Below are 23,979 nucleotides of genomic sequence, written 5' to 3' on the forward strand. Positions count from 1 at the left end.
GGATTTGAACTTAGAACCTCAGGGACCGACGCCTACTCCACCACTAGATCAGCTCGCCCTTCGAGCACATCAGCTATGCGATGCAGCTAGATAGAGCTGGGAGGAGATTGTGACATTGGCTGGTGAATGAGCGACCCCGCTGCTGCACTTCCGTATCGCCTGCTGCACCGGTCTACCTTCAAACAGTACTTCCTATCGTCACGAGATCATATCCAGCTGACCCTTCACAGTGAAGCGGAGCGAGTGCCGTCCTATGTTTTGCCGTGGGGGTCATTACCTGTCAAAACTGTCAGTTAAGCCCGAGTACCGTTTCCCCAGAGCATAAGAGTGATTCAGCAGATGGGTATTAGTGGAAGGGTGTGTAGTGGGCAGGATGTAACGGAGACCGGGTACAGTTTCTTAACTGGGCTACCATATCGATTGAAAATATCGATTCGTTTAGTAAACCTGCATTCACATTTTTCATAATCAGCAAGTTTGTTAGGTTAGGTCATAACAGGTTCATTTTATCCCTAAAACAAGTTTTGCTCATCTTGACCCCCCGGTCGGCCTTTCCACTCCCATACCGCACCGTGGAACCGGTCACTGATACATGGCTAGCACTCGCACCGCCAAGCCTCAGGCTGAAAAATTACCTTCGTCAAAGTTTTTAGATAACTGCCACTCGGCCCTGCACTCCCCTTCACAGCATTCTCATCGCATAGAAATTTCAACAGAGTAAACCCTCACTTGACCAGAATACGGGTGTGAGATTATCCAGATCGATGAAAATCATGATTGCTTGATAAACCAAGAAATGTAGCACTCTTCCAGAATGTAGTCACCCCTTGTGAAGCACATGTTGGGGAGATTTTCGCTCGAAACGAATTTAACGACAAGTGCCTTTTAAATACTTAAATGCATTTAGCGTAGGAGACCTCGATCGAACAACCAACTAATGGCTAAACACACAACGATTTAACACTCATTGTTCTCTTAATTCGATAAGCAACTGTAATAGATTAATGTTGATCATTGGCAATGTGACAGTACTTACATCTTGTTAAACAATAATAGTTTTCAAATTAAGTATTAAATATTTAAATTGGTCTACTTCTTCAGGTTTTACATTGTCCATCAATCCAAAAGCCAATTAAGAATTGCTTTAACCACAGAAGCGAAATTTACTTAACAACGTTTAAATAACAATAATAAAGAATTTTCTACAAAAATCTGAATAATAGATCCAAAAACTCTTCAGTAAGATTTAATTAGTAAGGTTTAAATAGCAATGATAAATAAATTAAGCTTTTATAGCGCAGCGGACTACAGCGGCATATCAGGAAGGCCGATGGCATTGTATGAAGCAAGGCTATGCCGGACTGCCTTCAGGTTCAAGTTCACTTCTTGTCGAGAGAATTATAAATAATTAATCTCTGTTTACTGTTTCCCCATCACAAAGGCGTTAATAAGCGATTCTTTCAAATATGAGACAGGCACGAGAGTGGAAATTATGATTGTATGGTACGTCAATTTACGTGTTTATATTTTCCTAAGCCTTCTTCATTATTATTGTCATTATTGTCATTGTTGTCATTATTGTCATTGTTGTTATTGCAGTTATTGTTGATTGTTATTGATTTCAACTGCAGTACACAAAGTTTCGGGAGGTATGGAAACTACTGCCATTTTCAGCGAGAAAACAGGAGGGGTTGGAAAACTAGAGTTGATTGTTTTCATAAAGTGAACATACTTCAACTATATGTGGAGCATACTTCACTTGACGGCGATTGTTCAGAACACAAAGTAACATGACTTCAACTATATCCAGGTGCCTACTTTACTTACTTCTAGAAAAGGTACTCTTAGAAATGTGAAAACTAGATTTGATTACTTAGGACACAAAGTCAAAAGATTCAACTATATTCATGTGCCTACTTTATTTACTACCGCATATACTCTACATGACAGAACTTGTCTCCAGGCACTCTAAATTGGGACTGGAGCTAATCTCAGGTAGACGAAGAGTTAGTAGACAGGTTCCATCATACAGTCTATAGATAATGTCGTATTTGAGATTTGCAAACTATAGCCGATCCATACACAAGGTGACAAGAATTCAACTATATTCAGGTGCCTACTTTACTTGCTACTTCTAGGCAAGGTCCTCTGAATCATCCGAGGTCGTCCTAGAGTTCCTGGTGGAACGGAGTCCGCAAGCGATAAATTAAACATCTATTACAGGAAAACACAGCTGATCAAAGGGACATAGTGGAAAAAAAATTGGAATACAATACGGAGACAATGAAAGGAAAAACTTAACCGGAAAATTGTTTTTCTATGAAATAGGAGCGTAGTCGTAAGACGAAATCGTTAGAATCAAGAATCAAGAATTTATTCACCAACAGTATACAATAGGTGTCGTCAAAGTATATCTATATCTTAAAACGGAAAAATAAATTAAACAGTAAAGATACAATTTAGAAAGAAGAAAAAAGCAGAAACAATTTTAAACACAATGTTGGGGGAAGAAAAGAACTGAAAATAAATACTTAAAAATAAATATTTAAAATGACAGAAACAAAAGCATAGCTGTTCAGAAACACATTAATTACATAATAACCTTAGGCCTATTTGCATTTGCAAATCATTCATTATAGTGGTTGAAGATAGAACAAATGTTTATAGGAAAATACTATTACTATAAAGAAATCCCAAATGCATAGTGAATAAGTACAAATTGTTAAGAATTTACAATTTTTATCATGTTTTGTCTACAGTCTCATAACATGCAAACAAAATATTTTGTACAGTTTTCAATTATTGATAAAGGAAAGGTGTCAGTTCTTGGTTATAAACATAAATTTATTTTTGGGGGCATTTTATAAAGTTAGGTTGTTAATCAAAATTCACTGACTTAGAACATGTTTAACTTTCTGCACGCGATTCTAAAACCTATTAACAAATTGCAATCATGCCACTAAACAGCAAAAAAGAGCAAAAGAAGATACATAACTGAATATTATCCAAGTTTAGATTTTCAAACGACAACAATTGTACACAACACACAACAGTTTGTACACAAAGAGCTGTCCAAAACCATCCGGTAATCACACCTAGCGATGGTTATCTGTGATTAACGGTTTGGTGAAATCGTCAACTATAACGGCAACCCCCTCTCTATCGGTGGGATGGAACCTATTGTTATTGGTCAATGGAAACATGGATGTCGAACCACCGGGAGTTCTTGGTGGGGATCGAACCTAGAACTCTGTGGAATAAGGGTGTGGGAACAATATTTTGATGATTTGACTCGTTCTATTAGTACAATCATAGGAGTGTTTATCTATAAAATTAACAGCCGAAACGAATGCACATTTTGTATGACAATTTTACAGCGATAATATTTTAACATAGCAGATGGGCTTAGCGTCCATCTGCAAACAAAATGTAATTTTAAGTTATTGGTTGGTATGTTCTCAAAGTAAGATTTCCAATAAACCTACTCATTTGACCCTTTCTTTTCATTTAATTAGCTAGGATGGTTTTAAATATTGATAACCAATTGCTTAGAATTATATTTTATACCATAACATATTTAAAAGCTCGTTTAGCTCTAAAGCTTTGGGCAGTACATTATTGCTTATATCCACAAGTTCGCCCCTGGTTCAATTTTATTTATTGGTATATTTTTCTTTATGTAGGTTTTCTATAAATACAAATTCAACAGCTTAAAGTTTTGATACCTGTATTTTTATATTTTTGGTTTAAGAAAATTAATTGTGGTTCCTACTTGTATAATATAATTAATTTAAATGTATTTAAATGATCCTCAACAACATAACATTTGTTATGGTTCTAAAGCGTGTAGGGAATATAGATATTTTTAACGACAACTGGTTTGAATAAATTTAAGGTTATACTGTAAAATGTATAGTTTTATTGATGTATTTTAAATACTGGTTAAATGATTGTCACCTAACTAGTCTTAAACACATAGATAACAGTTATCCTTCAAGAATAATATTCATAGGCTATCTATTCCTATTATATTCATTTCTTACTTAAGTTACTCGATAGCTTGGAATACTTTAGATAAGTTAATACAATTCAATTATAATATCACAATACACTGACATCTATTGGTCAATAAACGATATGCAAAAGAATATTCTTAACTATAATTTCAACGTTATTCGCATTCTTTGAGGCTCGCCTTGAAGTCACAACTACTGCGCAGATACCGGTGCAGCTATTGCGCACTTGTTTTTATTTTGCACGTTGTAAACAAATCGTTTCAATTCCAGTCAAATTCCTACCGAAATTATCAAGAGTATAATTCTAAAATATAGTCCCGCACTATCAACTGTGTGAATAGAATTCAGCGTAAATTACAAATTTTGAGGTTATGTTTCACCTTTCCAAACACAAGTTGATAATTCCTAAAACCGTTATGTTTGATTGTAGCATTGACTTTTGTTTTGGAAGTAAACATCCCATTTTGGACCAGCAGAAAATCCTATGTTAAAGTAAAACATAATAGAATGAACTAAGGGCGCACTGTTTGCAAAATTCTATTATCTCCCTTAGTTGCTTATCACTTTAATTTGACATAAAGATGCTACAGTTTACACCGAATTCTCTGTTCAGTGTAGCTTGGTTTGAAAGTCACAGAATTCAGCAGAAATCAGAAATTGGCATACGCGAACTCTATTGGGGGATCAATTTAACTTAAGTTCTTTTTATTAAATTGGCAACCGCTTGAATTTGCAATTGGGACGTATACACCAAAGGCTGCAATAGTATCCATCATTCTCCAACTCTACCAGAAAATTGCAAAAAATATTCAACTAAAAAAAACGTTTTTGTAAATTAAAAAAAAAATAATTTTTTTAACTTACGGTAGGAGGGTCTCCCGTGTTGTAAAAGCGCACATGTTTACCACATCACAGTACAGTCACACCCGAGTACCGAGTTCGCAGTTCGCGCGTCCACCATGCGCCAAAGTAGGGCAGGCACTGAACACCGCACTCCGACGGACTTTCTCCCCTGTACTTCCTGGACATGGGGTTATACAACGTTCACGGCCACCGGGGGGTACAGGGTACAGGGTGTAGGATACACCCTCAAGGACAGGGGAGCTGGAAGATGTGCAAAAACTGGCGGGAGTTTGCAGTTCAGGTGGGGTTTGAAAACACTGAAGCTTTTTGAGAAACGATTAGTGGTTTTGGGTTTTTTAAATTGCTATATTACGGAATGTAAGTGAAAACAAGGTTGAGCATAACAAACTTACTGTTACAACTGTTACAAATTTATTAAGTTTATATTATCTATAGAATAGAATGCGTTGAACTTATACGAATCATAGTCATCGGGTTTTCAAATTTATTGCCAAGTTTGTTCATTAATTTGATTAACGATAAGTGGAGACTCCTTGAGAAGTTAATCTTCACTTTGGTTTTACAGTAGGGCTTCACTGGAAGTACTGATATTGGTTGGTGTATCTGAGATCAATTTTAAACAATAAACATGAAAAAGTTTACTTGAGATACCATTTAGAATTGTGTATTTAAAAAAAGGTATTGCAAGTGATACATTTTTTAATGATTAAGTTTTAAAGCTTTTTTGTGTCCATGCCTAATTTTTAGCTTTAAGTTAAATTAATTTTTTATAGCTGCATTTACATGTGTAGTTGAATAAACGGAAAATTATTCTTATTATTATTATTATTATTATTAAATTATTATTTTAGTCAATACAAAAAACCCAACTGAACTGATAACACGGGTTTCAATGTTTGTGTTTAATCTAATATGTTTTTTGCAAAGCTCCCTGTAGGGAATAAGCTAAAAAATTATGCTAAACTCTGTTCTACAGCATAAACCAAAATTGCTCTTTATTAATAGAGTAGATATTTTCAATGAAGGGTTGCCTTCAGCCAAGACGTTTTCCAACTCCAGCTAAATTTTGTAAAATGTTCCCATCCCAAACAGCTTTAACATCTTCAAGAAGTGTTCTCTAGACGTCTCTTAAGTTAATAGTTACATTTTCAATACCCATCTAAGCATTACCGCTTTTCTATTTGCTTATAGTAAAGACTAAGACCTAGGCTTACATACATTGTGACATAGGACATAGCCTACTTGAAAGCTAAGCCAAACCAGCGAAGGCAGGGTCAGGGCAGTATGCGGGTTGTGTCAATGTCCTCCCGAAATTAACTACGGGTCATTGTAATATTAGTGAAATCTCAGTCTAACCATGGGGTTTTTGTAGAAATCGATTACTAAGTAAGAGGTGTTAGGTTCAAGCATTAGTAGATACACTATGTGTAAACCTTTTATTTGTGTTTTTCCACGCCATTGGATTTTTGGATTTTTCAAGGAAACTGTAAAACAAATCCTAAGAATTGCTACTACCTGTTCTAGGTATTATGATTACGTTTTAACCAATATATTAGGATAGTCACCTTACAAATTGAATTATCAACAGAGAATGCAATGGTAAAATACCGTTAATTTTTAAGACAAAAAATCACTTTATCAGAACCACAAGATTTAGACTGTTTAGAGGTATATTCCATTTTGTTATCTTTGCGTAAAAACGGCTACAGCTCGCCCTTCATCGTGTGAGTAGGTGCTGAAATTTGTAACAGATATTACTGCAGTGTCCAAAGTTAGTAAATACCGATCATGGTCATAAATACTTAGCCTACATTTTCTGTGTAAAGTCTAAGATATAAACTACACAAAAATAAATACTGTTACATCTAGAACAAAAAAACAGTTGCACATCAAAATTGAATGAGCAGTGAGAAGACGTAAGAATTAGATATTCTTTTCAAACTAGCATAATTTGAACATTGTATAACGGTTATCTATTAAGTACTTTTTTACCAGTGCACTGCCTGGTTCGTACGCCCTAGGTTAATCGGCGCTGCCAAAGGTTAATATCTAAAATACTATGATAGGTTCTCATCGTAGTGAAAGGAAGGTTGATGAGAACACGCACATTTTACAAGGAAAACTGACAACATAACAATTACGAGTAGACTATTACAATAAATACTGTTATTAAATCCTTTTTATTCGGTAGTCTCGCTTATTTTATAAGTGAAAGATTCGCCAAATCCAACATGATGATTGCGCGAATAAGATGCAACTGATAACTCTACAAATTCTGTGTGATAAAAAGTTATTGAATAAATAGTTGGGCTCCTAAGTCGGTATAGCCCACACCTATATTGTATGTCCAAGATTGTATGTCCAATCCGGAAAAAAATCTGTGTTGTTATTCGTGTGAAACTAGGTGAAGCTTTCAAACTGTTCTTGGCTATTAAAGAAATCTATATATTCATAGGCAAGCATGTTTCTTTAAAACATTTTTTTTCTCAGCTCTAGTGTATCGTAGGGAAATCCACGAATACCGTTAGAAAGATATTTTCCTGCAGATGTGCAAAATCTCTTTATAAATTAAAATAGGCACAAAAATAAGCACGAAAAATGAATTTAAAATTTTGAAAAAATTAACATGGTTTTGGGTTGCCATGCTGGTGACGAAATAACAACGAAATATAACCCGAAAATCAAAACAAATTAAAGAAATTCCAATCATGTTTTATTTACAGCGTAGGGTGAAAATAGAAAAGTATGTATACATATTTACATATTTATATTTTTGGTCGAGTTTTCGACCACTGGACGACCTCCAGTACGAGTAAAATGGTCGAAGGGTGGTATACACCTGGTCTTAGTAAAAATGCTACATAGGCAATCTCACATTTTCATTCATCCTCCACCCATATTCTGCCGTGCGTTACGTTACTGAATTAAATTACTGTTTCTACCAAGGATTTTATCCAATCCTCCTACGAGGACAACTTACTGAAAACTATATAATCTTTTTTGACATATTAATTATCAAATTACCAAAAACTAAGGGGAGAAATATAATTTTACCAGCAGAGCAATCTGTGAGTAGTTCATTTAACTGTGGTTGCACGAATAAACAATTTGCTTCAACTAGTCCTTATAACTTTCTTTCAGGTATATAAAAGTCAATTGTCTCACACTACCTACACCATATCCACGACATGTCCTCTTAACGTAAAAAATATCTTTCTTTCCCTCCTAAAAACGTCCTATGCCCAAGCGAATACAGTATAGCACAATAAACCTAGATCCGACACACTCATAAGACATTATGAGTTTTATGGTGACAGCAACAAATATTCCCGGGATCAGACTATTCTATGAAGTAAGATAGTTGATTTCCCCCATTACCCAAGCCTTGGCATTTGCAGTGTCAAGGCACCAGACTTCAAACAACTCCACAGCTAGTGTCAGTCTCCAATACGTCATTTGGTAAACACCGTATCACGACAAATAACTGGTCATAAACACTAATAACTAGTTAATTAACACCGGTTAAGAGGTATGATATTGATTTATCTGTCGCTTGGCGTCTAGATTAGCATTACGTGTACTTATGTGTTATAATACGTATACTTAAGTTAAAGATTTGTCCAACACTTCTGGCATTTGAATTATGTTCCTCCCGAGGCAGAATATAGCTTTTGTAACTGCCACTACGGCCTCATCTTTATGTAGTGAAAAAGTCTATCATTGTATGGACTAGTTTAAGATATGTACGTAGTGAGTTTCTGCATAGTAATATACAGACTGTCCCAAAAGTCCCGGACCGGTTTAATATTTTCTAAACGACAACAGATAAATCAATAAGATTTGGTACATCAACACCACACCTAAAAATCTACTTTTTTAGGGAAATATCAATTTTCTTTCACATCATGGGGACGTCCCGCAAGGAGTCAGAAGGAAATCTTAAATAGAAGCATAGGTTGACATGTACATCAAATTAAAGGTCTTTACTAGCAGAATATAATGCCGCAAATTTTAACTCAAACGGACAACCAAGTCAAGAATGACAGTGGTTCAAAGATTCATTTAATTTGCATTTGGGGGCACAGCCCTAGGAATCGTAAAAATATTGTTAACGTAAGCATAGGTCGATATGCACATCAAATTAAAGGTCTTCACTAGTAGATTACAATGCCGTAAATTCAAGCTCAAAAGAACGCTTCAGGTTCAAGAAATCTTTGAACGGCTGCCATTTTTTACTCAGGCGTTCTTTTGAGCTTGAATTTACGGCATTGTAATCTACTAGTAAAGGTCTTTAATTTGATGTGCATGTCAACCTGTGCTTCTATTTAAGATTTCCTTCTGACTCCTTGCGGAACGTCCCCATGATATGACAGAAAATTGATAGTTCCTTAAAAAAGTAGATTTTTAAGTGTGGTGTTGATGTGCAAAATCATATTGATTTAACTGTTGTCGTTTAGAAAATATTAAACTGGTCCGGGACTTTTGGGACAGTCTGTATGTTATCAGTGCAAGAGTGACCAGGTCGCTTCCTAAGTTCCCAATAACACTAAACCGTGTAGACAACAATGCAACACTGGATATCAGCTGATCGGCAATAAAGTAAAGGATACAGAGCTTGAGGATACCAACTTATGAGCTTTTTTCCTAAAACAGTGAATATATGTATTTTCGGTTGCGTTTAGTAAAGCACACTGTTCTATTGTAATTAACTAAATATACAATAGGGGTACATATTTTCCTCCCCTCCTACAGTTTTCTGCAGCCTCGATCCTATCTGACTGACCTTTAGCAACACTTTCGCCACCAATCCACCAGAAGGTCGGCGTTATCTTCAGATTTCTCTTTCAGCTCACATCGTCTAATGCATCTTTGACCCTGCGGAATCGCTTTTTAATTGCAAGAAAGAATCGCGTTATTCTCACGATGAGTTGTGATTCTCGGACCTCTTTGGACGAAATGAGACTCGTGAAATTAGTGGGAGAACTTTTAGAACTGCCACGGTGGCACTTTCCTTTTCGAAGTCTGTGGTTATAGTCTCTAGGCTTGTTGGTTATAGGCTTGTTTCGTGTTGTTAAGTATCTGTTAAATCCTAACTTCCTTATAAGTTTTACTATAAAGTCATTATTGAACTGTGTAGTATACAATGATGATTTGGTTGATATCTTTTAGTATTTACTACTATTTTACGTTTCAGTACGGTAATTTAATAATAATAAAACAAAATTAAGAGTATGCAAGACTATCATAAGACCAATCCTGGTTTATGGAGCAGAGATATGGATTATGGTCAAACAAACAGAAAAGAAGTTGGTTTAATTTGAAGACAGAATTTTGAGAAAATTATTTGGCCCTGTTAGATAGGGAGAAGGATGGAGAATCAGGCGCAACCAAGTAATAAAAGACTTGTACCATTCCCCAGACATAGTAGAAGAAGCAAAGAGCAGAAGACTAAGGTGGGCTGATCATGTATTTAAGAGGGAAGATGGTATTAAAGAAATTTGGAGGCAAAACTCAGCAGGAAAAATACCTCGAGGAAGACTCAAGAATCGCTGGAAGGACCAGATGGAGAAAGATTTGCAAAGATTGAGAGCAAGGAAAGAAGATTCAGAGAACAGGGAGAGATGGAGGCAACTAACTTGTTGACTAGGCCAAATACCACCTAGAGTATCCATGGCATTGAGAGTAAGAGTAAGGAAGTAATTTAATAAAATATATGATTTGCATAGTATTCGCTGAAAAGAATATACAACGATCATAGTCATACAGGTTCATATACCGCGTGGCTTGTTCAGCCAAGAGAGTTAAATCAAGTTTTAAAATATCTTCAGCAATAGTTGTATCAGTACAAAGTGTACAATATAAAGAAAAATATACATTTCACGAAGCTAATTTCAAAGTGCTAAGCAGTTGAAGTCTATCCTCTCATTCTACGAAGATTGGGCGAACCACAACCACTAAGAGTAACCACAAAGAGGTAATCAATGACGAATATAGGCTAACTAAATAGATGAATTTTCAAGTAGGCTACAACTTGTAAAACATAAGTGCTTATACGTTTTTTATCACCAAAACATCTAACTTGAGAAGACCGTGCACATAGTGCAGAACTGTACACAATTTTTATTTAATTAAAGCAAATACCTTGGAGTAGAGTTGAACAAAGTTGCAAAGAATCCATCAACTTACCTGTAACAAAACAAAACAACTATGTTAAAAAATACAACTGTATAACCGTTCAAAATTAACACGAGCAATGTCATAATAGGCTAATTTCCATTTGCAATACATTAATTTTTAAAAACAGTAAAGTTACATCAAGTAATAATACACGTAGTATTCACTAGTACTTGGTACACAGCAAATTATAGAAGACTCAACCGTCTACTTCCGAAATTCCAGGGGACTTGTGAACGCATTCAGCAATAGGATACAAGAATATAGGAGTATTGTGCTTTACTAGTGCGGAAAATATAGGTTTACCGGAAGAATATGGGCGTTCGGGCGTGAGACGAAGTCGTGTTCAAGACTACCATACAAGTGCAGTAAACAAATTTTGGACGAATGATGTACGATATTTTTCGCCATACTAAACCAACCTAACAAAGCAAAAAACCGTACAAATACGCTATATAATACCCCTTCCTAGACTACCCACTGACTAAAACACTTTACAAACTTCTTTGAGAGGTTATGTTTTTGTTTATAACAACGCATAAACAATTAAAGTAAGGTAGAAAATGGAATTTCAGACAATAGCGCATTCTGTCACTGGCTCACACAACTATGGTATTTTTTAATAAAAAAAAAAAATGGCGACAGCTGTTCCATAAATAGATGGGAAGTATACTGCAGTTTCCAATAGTCAATGGTAGTACGTAATGAAATTTTGATTAGGCAGGCAGCAAACAGCTGTTTTCCGGACTAAATTCATGCGTAGAAAGTCCATTAAATCAAAGTAGTATGGCTAAAAATACAAATACAGCAAAGAACAACTGGAGACAAATCCCCCAGGAAACTTTCCCCAATTTGTCATTAGTCGTGTAGTGTGTAAGACGACTTTGGTGAACAGCTGACTCAGCAGCGGTCAGTGGCGACTCAGCAACCGTCAGCCAGTGTCATTGTCACGGTTACCACGGGCCACGTCAGCACGGTTGTGGTGTCAGCAGAACTAGCACTCAGCACGATAACACGGTGGTACGACTACGGCAAGAATTGTGTGCAAAAATATACAGTAGTCGAACGTAATGAAGTTGAGGAGGGTTATAAAGACATTTTGCGAATGTGTGTTGAAACGTAGCAGAGAACAAAGTAAAAAAAAAAAATGAAATCGATAGTTATTTAAATCATATTTGTCGCCTGATATTTATTTATTCTGTGGTACGATATATGATCTATTAGTTTATTGGTGTGTTATGGAAGCCAGCTGATATAGTGGTAGAGCGCTAACAACCTTCTAAAGCGAGCTAGTGATCGAGTGCGGGGCTTCGGTACCAGAGGTCCCGGGTTCAAATACCACCAATCACCAATGGATTTTATCCTCGTGATAACGCCACAACCCTTTAGGCCTAGCCTGAAGTTATGTGTAAAAGCACAGAAAACATACTACGGTTATAGTAGTATGTTTTCTGTGGTAAAAGTTCCGTACTAAAACCTAGCAAATAAAGTGCTCTGTTGGTGACTAGACGGGGATGTTTGTTTGATCCAGAGAAAAGTCACTAGCTTTTTTTATCAATGGGTATTTATAAATATGTTCAATAGACGGGTGTCTTAGACATTAATAAAGCTACACAATTTATATTTCATCATATGCTGTCATAGAGTCAACATACCATCTAGTAGATTTATCATTTCCTGGATCAGCTGAAGAAAATGTATTTAATTATCAGCGAAAACATTGGTTTTGTCCAGTTTCTGTAGAGGACGTTACTCGTTGTTCTTACTTAAATTATTTTTTTTAACTATTTTTAAAAATATAATGGACAAGTAAACTATTGCTTTACTTTTGGAATTATAAAAACGAATAAAGCAAGAACCTTAAAACATGTCTTCAAATAGGAGGGAAAAATGTACTTTACATTGGCGTACTCAAACGTAATGAAACACACATAAAACTATTTCCAGATTTTACCATGAGCGTTGTAGTACATGAGGACGAGGGAGCACTGCTGGAATTTGCCCAAGACACCAGCGACTAGTTCTAGACACCACTAAAGTGTACCATTGATTCAACCGTACCTTACTTCTTAGTGAATAAATATGGAAAAGTTCCAAATCTCTTCACTCTCAAGCCTAACTTCCTACACATCTACTTCCTCGTCCTCCGCCCATGCGGCACACCAACAATGCCTCATCACTTTCTATTAATCGCATTGATCTGGACTTGAACTTTCTCGCGGACAGAGAAAGCAGCAGATAATTACGTTGGCCAAAACAGGGACCGTGACCCGAGGTGAAAGTAAATATCAGAGCAGAAGGTCAGCCTGGTCCAGGGGCGGGTCTCGGGTTACGTAAAGCAGGAGTGGGGGAGGATTTTGGCGAAGACTTAAAAATGTTGAGTTTACAAGCAATAGGATACCGAAGTAGACATTCCATCTACAAGGATCAGCTGTATAATCCACTTGCTAGGGGGGTTCCCGTGTGCATTTTATGTATAGAAAAACACCCTAAGGGATCATGTAGGTACTATGTGGGTTATCATTTTTCACGTGGGTGCCAGCTTGGCAGAGTGGGCATAACCTCAGAATCCACCATTTTAAAAATGGCGGCGGCATTTATTACATGAAACTCATTGGGAGCTTATATCTCGAAAACGGTAATATATAGCGAGTTACTTTTAATACAAAAAATGTTGCTTACACAATAAGGAACAACTTTTGTATTAACAAAAATGCCCTAAATATAACTATTTAGGAGTAGTTGAGCAATTTATGTTAATTTGACCTATACATTTTTACTCTGTTTGACAAAAAATTCTAATATCTTAAAAAACCCGTTTTTTTAAATTTGGCACATAGCACTAATTGTTCTTTACATCTAAGGTCTAAATACCCCCACCGAATCAAACCTGCAGACTAAGCAAACATTTACCTGGCTGCATTTCTGTTGCCAATAAAAATCTAATAATTATAAAAAAATCTGTTATTTTGTAATTTGGCACATAGTACAAATTTTTCTTCGCATTTAAGGTAAAAAAAACCTGCAAAAAGCATTCGAGAAGCTTCTGGCAGATATATAAGTTATTAAAATAATATGAAATATTTTTAAATTATTTTTTTGTTATTAAATGACGCATACAAATATAAAAATAAATATAATCCTTTCTATATAATGCATTTGTATTATTACAAATAATAATACATCTTCGGATGTAATAGAAATTATTATTATAATTCATAACATTTATTATTAAAACGGCGATGGAGCGGGAACGGGACCGGCGGCAAAGTTGGTGCATCGGCCAAGCATTGACGTCTCGTTAACACAACCAGTACCTTGACATTGTCCTTGGTTGTAGGCTGCTTTGGACTGATTGTATTGATATTGAACTAGTTTCGTGGGTCATAAAATTTGAGCGCAGTTATTGGATCTAAATTATAAGTCTTTTGAGTTAGAGGAATAAGATCTGTTCCCTTTTATAGTCATCAGAAAAATGAAACTGTTCACAATATACTTGTGAGCATTGCGGCAAAGAGTAACCACCATCACTGTGTCCAAAACTCAAAGGATCGAGTTGAAAAACGTGTTCTTCCATGCAATGGATTTGGATGTATGTACAGTAAAAAGCACGTAAGATAGGCTGTCTAGTAGCTCTACCAGACAGAATTTCTTCACGAGCAAAGGATGCAGTTCTTTAAGAGTATTCGTTGTACAGTGACAGTGTACTTATATCCAGTGTCTTAGATCATTCATAGTTTCACACTGAGTATCCTTTTTTTAATGTGAACTAGATACTTCACTGTGTTTTTCAAACTTTATTCTATCTCTTCCTCCCCATCTTTTCCAAAGTCCATTAGCAAAGTACTTGGATTACATTTTAGGGTAGCATACTTTGTTCCAAATTTGCTGGCAAAGTCACAGCCCGTTAAAATATGGAGTGCTGGGAGAACTGAGCAAAGGTTACTTCCAAGCCTGTTTGCTATAATGTGAACTAGTACATATCATGAAGTTCTGGCTGTACCAAGTCGCATCCACAATTCCTGCAAACCTTCCGAAGAGAATCCATTCATAAAGTGTAAAGCCAACACTACGACATCTGTATCCAAAGACAGAACTACGACTACATTTGATAACTCGAGCAAAAATGATCCAATTTTAATAAAATTTATCACAAACGTGTACACCTACGTTTTCAGACGAATTCGGACTATTAAACCAGCACGATCGGATTATGGGAACGGGGGTTTATGGGGAGTTTTATGGGGTAAAAATGGATTTTTCCGATTTTCAACCCTAAAAACATGAAATTTTATAATGAACGAAACCATTTTGTAGACCTCAAAAAAGAAATAACTTTGTATATTGAAGCGTTGTATGCCCAAAGGTCACGGAGATAATTAAAAAAAAATTAAATTTAAAACTCCCATGTTATTCTTATCAAGAATAAATAAACTGTTTTAGTTTGCTTGTTTATGGATATATTATAGTCAAATTTCAAAATTTTGTTTCATTCATACTAAGCTATCATTATTTCAATAAAAATATATAAAAAACACCTCAATACCTTCCCTGAAGCAACAAACTTAAGTACTCATTACAAATCAATGTCATTTAAATAGGAAATCAATCCGTCAATTTTAATATTTTAGTAGAAATGCAGCCAGGTAAATGTATGCTGATTCTGCAGGTTTGCTGCGTCGGGGATGTTTAGACCTTAGATGTAAAGAGCAATTAGTGCTATGTGCCAAATTTAAAAAACAGTTTTTTTTTTAGATATTAGAATTTTGTTGTCTAACAGAGTAAAAATGTATAGGTCAAATTAACATAAATTGCTCAACTACTCCTAAATAGTTATATTTAGGGCATTTTTGTTAATACAAAAGTTGTTCCTTATTGTATAAGCAACATTTTTTGTACTAAAAGTAACTCGCTATATATTACCGTTTTCGAGATATAAGCTCCCAATGAGTTTCATGTAATAAATGCCGCCGCCATTTTTAAAATGGTGGATTCTGAGGTTATGCCCACTCTGCCAAGCTGGCACCCACGTGAAAAATGATAACCCACATAGTACCTACATGATCCCTTAGGGTGTTTTTCTATACATAAAATGCACACGGGAACCCCCCTAGCAAGTGGATTAGTAGCAAATTTTGTAGTAAAAAAGAATAGTTGAATGAGTTCTGGACTAATGGGAGAGGATTTTTTCGAATGCTTAAATGTTGAGTTGCAATGGGATATCGAAGTAGACGTGCCATATACAGTATATGAACTGGCTGTAGCAAATTCTGTAGTAAAAAAGAACATGGTTTAATGAGTTCTGGGCGAAAAAGGGAGTATTTTGGCGAGGACTTAAATGTTGAGTTTATCATCAATGGGATGCCTGATTTGGGATACTGAAGTATACGTTACATCTATATGGACCAGCCACAGCAAATTGTGTTCTAAAAAGACCATAGGTATGTGATCCACTAACTTTATCACTTTCCATCATTGTCTTTAATTTAGGACAGTGACGATCACCAAGGTGCGTTTTTTGAAGTGCGTAGAATCGTTGAATTTATATAATGACGTAGATTTACCATCTCCATAAATCAGCTGTCGCAATTATTTTTATTCAAAGATAACATAGTTATGTTAGCCAGTCATATATTGCGCTAGTGTCTAAAATGGTATTTTCGTTCTTATTCTTTGTTTCTAAAATACTTGATGGGACATAACAGATACTTACAAAGTCATGCTATCAGTTAAGCTTGGTTGGAAAGCCTTCATATTTGTAAGAAATTAGTTATTTAAATCAGTGCAATCTGACGGTGGCTAACGTCAACTACGTCCATTTTGATGTAATAATTGGTAACTTAAGCATGACGATGGAATGTTTAGTCAATGGGCATTCAAATCAATAGAATACCAATCAATAGTCAAAGGTAGAATGGAGTTTGATGATCTGTTTAGCTTTGTTACTGACTAAGATTAGCTGTCTCTTAAGTCAGGATCCTTTATTTAGGGCACAATGATCAAGGACAGCTCTGGATCCAGTTTCGAAACATCAAAAGACTACTGACAGTTAACTCATCTCAGAATCGAACCGGCGACCTACGAGCAATCTATCGAGTTCAAGAAGAGCACTATGTTCAGCACCACTGAGCTAACCAGTTAGTGTTGCTACTGTCTAGGATTATTTCCCCCTGAATTCTTGTTGACACGATAGTCGATGTTGCATAAAAAGTGTCTTAGCAAATAAATTGTCCTGATTTTTTTGATTGGTCAACTTGTTAATCAAGCTAAACGTAAAGGACAAGTTATTGTAAACTATACCATATTTTATGTCCTGTGAACTATATAAGTAACAAACATTAATAGAGGCAATATGATTTTGACTGTAGCGTAGCGTAGCCCTCCCTGAGAAGGCGCAAAAAAAGTCCAGTGGTAGACGCGGGAATTCGATCTTTGAGGTCCGGGTTAAACTCCCGCCAATCACCAATGCATGATATCTAAGTGATAATGCCAAAACCCTGAGGTATACTTTAAGTGATGTGAAAACATAATCGCGAGTTACAGTCTAGCATCCTGGAAAAAAAAAACTCTCGAAGTAGCTCATTTGACTATGTTTTTTTTTATAAATATAGGCTACATCTTGTCTATAGGTATATGGTGATTCACAGTCTACTAACTCGCATAATTTTAACATAATTTTAATCTAATACATGCGAAGGGGCGTTGTTAATAAGGATCGTGCCATGGAATAATTACTTAACGACTGATTAGAGTCACTGCTAAGTGATCTTAAACCGCGTCTTTTACACGCAGACTAGTTTTGGTTGTTTGAGACGAAAGGTTAACGACACTTTTAATTTATAATGTGTCATGCGCAAGATTTAAAATACACTCGGGCTGATGTATCTTCTTAAGCCATGGGGAATTAATTACGATTTCCCTTAACAATCTCAATCATTCGGTTGAATAAGAAGTTAATGTTTTTTTCCTGGAATATGTCATAAATTAAACATCATCCCCCAAAGTCAATAGTTTTCCATTACAGATTCTACAGTCAAGTTGTGATAACTTTGTGCCAGGAAAGTCGCTACTCTTTGATAACTTGCAAGGTTAGAAGGAGGATCTTTATTGTCAACTTCATTCCCAAAGTTAATAGTTTTCCGCTACACCTCTATCTACAGACAAGTTGTGTTAACTTTGTGCCAGAAGCCGCTACTCGCGAGTTGAAGGTTAGACTGTGGAAAGTCAATCATTGACTTTCGTGTAACTTTACGTGACATGAAGATCCAAGTTATCAGTTTTCCACTACACCCCTAGCTATAGACTAGTTGTGTTAACTTTGTGCCAAGAGCCTCTACTCGCGAGTAGAAGGCTATATTGTGGAAAGTCACTCATTGACTTTCGTGTCACTTTATGTAACACAATGCTTTAAGTAAACAGTTTTCCACTACACCCCTAGCTACAGTCAAATAGTGTTAACTTTGTGCCAGAAGCCGCTACTCGCGAGTTGAAGGTTATACTGTGGAAAGTCACTCATTGACTTTATGCCACTTTATGTGGCATCAAGCTCCAAGTTAACAGTTTTCCACTACACCCCTAGCTACAGACAGGTTGTGTTAACTTTGTGCCAGAAGCCGCTACTCGCGAGTTGAAGGTTATACTGTGGAAAGTCACTCATTGACTTTATGCCACTTTATGTGGCATCAAGCTCCAAGTTAACAGTTTTCCACTACACCCCTAGCTACAGACAGGTTGTGTTAACTTTGTGCCAGAAGCCGCTACTCGCGAGTTGAAGAGACTGTGGAAAGTCGCTCATTGACTTCCGTGTCACTTTACGTGACATCAAGCTACAAGTTAACAGTTTTCCACTACACCCCTAGCTACAGACAGGTTGTGTTAACTTTGTGCCAGAAGCCGCTACTCGCGAGTTGAAGAGACTGTGGAAAGTCGCTCATTGACTTCCGTGTCACTTTACGTGACATCAAGCTACAAGTTAACAGTTTTCCACTACACCCCTAGCTACAGACAGGTTGTGTTAACTTTGTGCCAGAAGCCGCTACTCGCGAGTTGAAGAGACTGTGGAAAGTCGCTCATTGACTTCCGTGTCACTTTACGTGACATCAAGCTACAAGTTAACAGTTTTCCACTACACCCCTAGCTACAGACAGGTTGTGTTAACTTTGTGCCAGAAGCCGCTACTCGCGAGTTGAAGAGACTGTGGAAAGTCGCTCATTGACTTCCGTGTCACTTTACGTGACATCAAGCTACAAGTTAACAGTTTTCCACTACACCCCTAGCTACAGACAGGTTGTGTTAACTTTGTGCCAGAAGCCGCTACTCGCGAGTTGAAGAGACTGTGGAAAGTCGCTCATTGACTTCCGTGTCACTTTACGTGACATCAAGCTACAAGTTAACAGTTTTCCACTACACCCCTAGCTACAGACAGGTTGTGTTAACTTTGTGCCAGAAGCCGCTACTCGCGAGTTGAAGAGACTGTGGAAAGTCGCTCATTGACTTCCGTGTCACTTTACGTGACATCAAGCTCCAAGTTAACAGTTTTCCACTACACCCCTAGCTACAGACAGGTTGTGTTAACTTTGTGCCAGAAGCCGCTACTCGCGAGTTGAAGAGACTGTGGAAAGTCGCTCATTGACTTCCGTGTCACTTTACGTGACATCAAGCTACAAGTTAACAGTTTTCCACTACACCCCTAGCTACAGACAGGTTGTGTTAACTTTGTGCCAGAAGCCGCTACTCGCGAGTTGAAGGTTAGACTGTGGAAAGTCGCTCATTGTCATGTATTCGTGTCACTTTATGTGCCATCCAGCTCCAAGTTAACAGTTTTCCACTACACCCCTAGCTACAGACAGGTTGTGTTAACTTTGTGCCAGAAGCCGCTACTCGCGAGTTGAAGAGACTGTGGAAAGTCGCTCATTGACTTCCGTGTCACTTTACGTGACATCAAGCTACAAGTTAACAGTTTTCCACTACACCCCTAGCTACAGACAGGTTGTGTTAACTTTGTGCCAGAAGCCGCTACTCGCGAGTTGAAGAGACTGTGGAAAGTCGCTCATTGACTTCCGTGTCACTTTACGTGACATCAAGCTACAAGTTAACAGTTTTCCACTACACCCCTAGCTACAGACAGGTTGTGTTAACTTTGTGCCAGAAGCCGCTACTCGCGAGTTGAAGAGACTGTGGAAAGTCGCTCATTGACTTCCGTGTCACTTTACGTGGCATCAAGCTACAAGTTAACAGTTTTCCACTACACCCCTAGCTACAGGTGTTATCTTTGTGCCAGAAGCCGCTACTCGCGAGTTGAAGAGACTGTGGAAAGTCGCTCATTGACTTCCGTGTCACTTTACGTGACATCAAGCTACAAGTTAACAGTTTTCCACTACACCCCTAGCTACAGACAGGTTGTGTTAACTTTGTGCCAGAAGCCGCTACTCGCGAGTTGAAGAGACTGTGGAAAGTCGCTCATTGACTTCCGTGTCACTTTACGTGGCATCAAGCTACAAGTTAACAGTTTTCCACTACACCCCTAGCTACAGGTGTTATCTTTGTGCCAGAAGCCACTACTCGCGAGTTGAAGAGACTGTGGAAAGTCGCTCATTGACTTCCGTGTCACTTTACGTGGCATCAAGCTACAAGTTAACAGTTTTCCACTACACCCCTAGCTACAGGTGTTATCTTTGTGCCAGAAGCCGCTACTCGCGAGTTGAAGAGACTGTGGAAAGTCGCTCATTGACTTCCGTGTCACTTTACGTGACATCAAGCTACAAGTTAACAGTTTTCCACTACACCCCTAGCTACAGACAGGTTGTGTTAACTTTGTGCCAGAAGCCGCTACTCGCGAGTTGAAGAGACTGTGGAAAGTCGCTCATTGACTTCCGTGTCACTTTACGTGGCATCAAGCTACAAGTTAACAGTTTTCCACTACACCCCTAGCTACAGGTGTTATCTTTGTGCCAGAAGCCACTACTCGCGAGTTGAAGAGACTGTGGAAAGTCGCTCATTGACTTCCGTGTCACTTTACGTGGCATCAAGCTACAAGTTAACAGTTTTCCACTACACCCCTAGCTACAGGTGTTATCTTTGTGCCAGAAGCCGCTACTCGCGAGTTGAAGAGACTGTGGAAAGTCGCTCATTGACTTCCGTGTCACTTTACGTGGCATCAAGCTACAAGTTAACAGTTTTCCACTACACCCCTAGCTACAGGTGTTATCTTTGTGCCAGAAGCCGTTACTCGCGAGTTGAAGAGACTGTGGAAAGTCGCTCATTGACTTCCGTGTCACTTTACGTGACATCAAGCTACAAGTTAACAGTTTTCCACTACACCCCTAGCTACAGGTGTTATCTTTGTGCCAGAAGCCGCTACTCGCGAGTTGAAGAGACTGTGGAAAGTCGCTCATTGACTTCCGTGTCACTTTACGTGACATCAAGCTACAAGTTAACAGTTTTCCACTACACCCCTAGCTACAGACAGGTTGTGTTAACTTTGTGCCAGAAGCCGCTACTCGCGAGTTGAAGAGACTGTGGAAAGTCGCTCATTGACTTCCGTGTCACTTTACGTGGCATCAAGCTACAAGTTAACAGTTTTCCACTACACCCCTAGCTACAGGTGTTATCTTTGTGCCAGAAGCCGTTACTCGCGAGTTGAGATTATACTGTGGAAAGTCACTCATTGACATAGTGTCACTTTATGTGACATCAAGCTCCAAGTTAACAGTTTTCCACTACACCCCTAGCTACAGACAGGTTGCGTTAACTTTGTGCCAGAAGCCGCTACTCGCGAGTTGAAGGTTATACTGTGGAAAGTCGCTCATTGACTTTCGTGTCACTCTATGTGACATCAAGCTCCAAGTTAACAATTTTCCTCTACACCCCTAGCTACAGACAGGTTGTGTTAACTTTGTGCCAGAAACCGTTACTCGCGAGTTGAAGGTTACTATGGAAAGTCACTCATTGACTTTTCTGTCACTTTATGTGCCATCAAGCTCCAAGTTAACAGTTTTCCACTACACTCCTAGCTACAGACAGGTTGTGTTAACTTTGTACCAAGAGCCACTACTCGCGAGTTGAAGGTTATACTGTGGAAAGTCGCTCATTGACTTTCGTGTCACTCTATGTGACATCAAGCTCCAAGTTAACAGTTTTCCACTACACCCCTAGCTACAGTCAAGTTGTGTTAACTTTGTGCCAAGAGCCACTACTCGCGAGTTGAATGTTATACTCTGGAAAGTCACTCATTGACTTTCGTGTCACTTTATGTGACATCAAGCTACAAGTTAACAGTTTTCCACTACACCCACTACAGACAGGTTGTGTTAACTTTGTGCCAGAAGCCGATACTCGCGAGTTGAAGGTTAGACTGTGGAAAGTCGCTCATTGACTTTCGTGTCACTCTATGTGACATCAAGCTCCAAGTGAACAGTTTTCCACTACACCCACTACAGACAGGTTGTGTTAACTTTGTGCCAGAAGCCGCTACTCGCGAGTTAAAGGTTAGACTGTGGAAAGCCGCTCATTGACTTTATGTCACTTTATGTGACATCAAGCTCCAAGTTAACAGTTTTCCACTACACCCACTACAGACAGGTTGTGTTAACTTTGTACCAAGAGCCGCTACTCGCGAGTTGAAGGTTAGACTGTGGAAAGTCACTCATTGTCATGTATTCGTGTCACTTTCTCCTGTGATAAGCTCACAATCGCTGATATCTGCACGGCTTTCCACGGCTTCCGGCCCACGTTGCATACAATTACAGTACACACAGTCAACGTACTGAACAAGGTAGCGACTGTGACTTCAAACATTGACTTGGGTACTGAAGTAGACAAAGCATCTGTAGGCTAATCTGTATAGAACAATTGTAGCCAATAATTGCATGATAGAATACAGTTGAATAGGGATCCCAGAGTGTGCTAATGTCAATATTATATTTTTCTTCGTTTTGTTCTGCTACTATGACAGTTGATTTGTTACAAAAATGCTGTGGTTTCCTTCAGTCTGACTTAAACTTCTGGCCAAACAAATTAAAATTTTGAAAACGAAAAGGTTGGAGTTTATTAAAAGGTTAGCATCCTTTTTTAGATTAAACAGAAGATCTAATCTTGAGCTCATTTTGTCGTTGGCTCAATTTAACTGTGTATTTGTTCTAAATTGGCTGCAGATCTATAAGGAGGTGAGTTGTCCACTTATATGAATAGTCAAAGCTTCAATGTTCTGAACTTATAGTTGACTGAACGCAGGACGGCTGTTAGTTAGTTAGCTAATTATTTACAGAGGTTAACATCTGTCATGATCTTGCAGGAAAAATAAGCTATACTGTATAATGAAAAACTATAACATATTATCAATAAATAACTTCTTGATCAGCATTGTACGTGTTATTAAATTTACGGAAAGTAAATAAAAGAAACGTCTTATAACACTTAAAACATATATTTACGCTTATACTGTTACTCACAAGACGGTAAATATACAAAAACGATGGTAAGTGGTGATCGATTTCGATTGGACACTCCAATCATCATCAGACCCAATAGGCGAATGATCATATTTTTGATTAATAATACCTCTCCTTGTTCCTTTGTTCTTTTAGCGGCAGTGGTGTTACAGTTGACCTTGATTTTAGCGTATTGTGGTGTAATCCTCTTCTTGATACATTCTTTGTTGAAGTAAATATCTGCAATCTTCATGGAAATCTTGATTCTTGTATCCCTATATTTTGATGCTAACTTTGCTTGACTAGCTTCACTAAATAACTTCTTGATCAGCATTGTACGTGTTATTAAATTTACGGAAAGTAAATAAAAGAAACGTCTTATAACACTTAAAACATATATTTACGCTTATACTGTTACTCACAAGACGGTAAATATACAAAAACGATGGTAAGTGGTGATCGATTTCGATTGGACACTCCAATCATCATCAGACCCA

General features: G+C 37.6%; 1 protein-coding gene across 7 annotated transcripts in view; it reads right to left on the reverse strand.

Moving 5' to 3' along the window:
- The window catches only part of LOC128992072 (hormone receptor 4), a 123,742-nt gene that overhangs the window by 34,945 nt on the left and 64,818 nt on the right, over window positions 1–23,979 (reverse strand). The window contains exon 1 of one of the 7 annotated variants that reach the window (XM_054415466.1): window positions 4,881–4,986. The exons of 5 other annotated variants lie outside the window; for them this stretch is intronic. The gene's annotated coding sequence lies outside the window, so the exon portion shown is untranslated. Of the gene's footprint in view, window positions 1–4,880; window positions 4,987–23,979 lie in introns of those variants that run through there. One more of the 7 variants, XM_054415470.1, reaches the window with a different exon arrangement.

The sequence above is a fragment of the Macrosteles quadrilineatus genome, unplaced genomic scaffold (assembly GCF_028750875.1).
Source record: "Macrosteles quadrilineatus isolate MER2022 unplaced genomic scaffold, UCM_ALF_1.0 Scaffold_4__1_contigs__length_99947679, whole genome shotgun sequence".
NCBI lineage: Eukaryota > Metazoa > Arthropoda > Insecta > Hemiptera > Cicadellidae > Macrosteles > Macrosteles quadrilineatus.